The sequence below is a fragment of the Galeopterus variegatus genome, unplaced genomic scaffold (assembly GCF_000696425.1).
Source record: "Galeopterus variegatus unplaced genomic scaffold, G_variegatus-3.0.2 Scaffold931, whole genome shotgun sequence".
Lineage (NCBI taxonomy): Eukaryota > Metazoa > Chordata > Mammalia > Dermoptera > Cynocephalidae > Galeopterus > Galeopterus variegatus.
Window position 1 is genome coordinate 381,451 of NW_007727042.1, and position 882 is coordinate 382,332.

General features: G+C 50.5%; 1 protein-coding gene across 4 annotated transcripts in view; it reads left to right on the forward strand.

Annotated features, from left to right (window-relative positions):
* SRGAP3 (SLIT-ROBO Rho GTPase activating protein 3) overlaps window positions 1–882 on the forward strand; it is a 268,397-nt gene that overhangs the window by 175,648 nt on the left and 91,867 nt on the right. The gene's annotated exons all lie outside the window — the stretch shown is intronic.

The following is an 882-nucleotide window of genomic DNA, read 5'->3' on the forward strand; positions in this document are numbered from 1 at the left end:
GTGGGGGTTTTCGAGTCAGGTGGCACAGGCTCAAGTTGAGGCCCACTACTTACCAACTGTGGAACCGCAAGCAGGCACGCACACAGCTTATCTGGGTCTCAGTATCCTCATCTGCCAAATGGAGCACTGTGCTGAGGATCACGTGGGGCGATGGGGTGAGCAGGCCTTGTCATCTCCGAGGGATAATTTCGGAATATCACAATTCGGCTCAGAGCTGACCTTGCTATTTGCTCGGAGTCATGATCTAAGTGCAATCGAGCTGGTGCTAGAATCTAAGAAGGTGAGCGAATGGGGAGCATAAACACGCCAGGCTCTGGAGCAGGGGCCCGTAGACTTCGAGGACCCTTTGGCTTCTTTAGAGAGGAATGTAGAGAGTCCCGTGGACAGCCTGGGGGGAGGGCTGGACCCAGCAGGGGAGCAGTAGGCCCCTCGCCTCTACAGCCATCAGAAAAAACTGTCATGTTTTAAATATATAGGGATTCCTTATAAAGCGTCTCTTTAAAAGTGTGTGTGTGTGTTTTGGGTGGGGGAGTGTGGATTCTGCTGCTAAAATTATATTTGAAAATCCCTGGTGTGAGGGGTAAGAACAGCAGGCTATGAGAAGCCCCTTCTCTGTGGTATTGTCATCTGTTTATGTTTACACCCTGTGTGGCCAGCAGGAGGCAGACTCTTCAGGGGCCGAGAGTCTTTGCCTGAGGCCTGGACTTCAGGTCGGAAGTCCTGGCTCAGACTCCAGCCAGCTGTGGGACTTTGGGCCAGGCATTTGTTTTTCTGGGCCTCAGTCTTCTAATCAGTAAAATGGGGGTAAAAGTTCTTAGATAAAAGTTTAAACTTGCGATTCCAAATTAAGGAGCAGAACCTGAGCCCTGTACAATTTTTAGT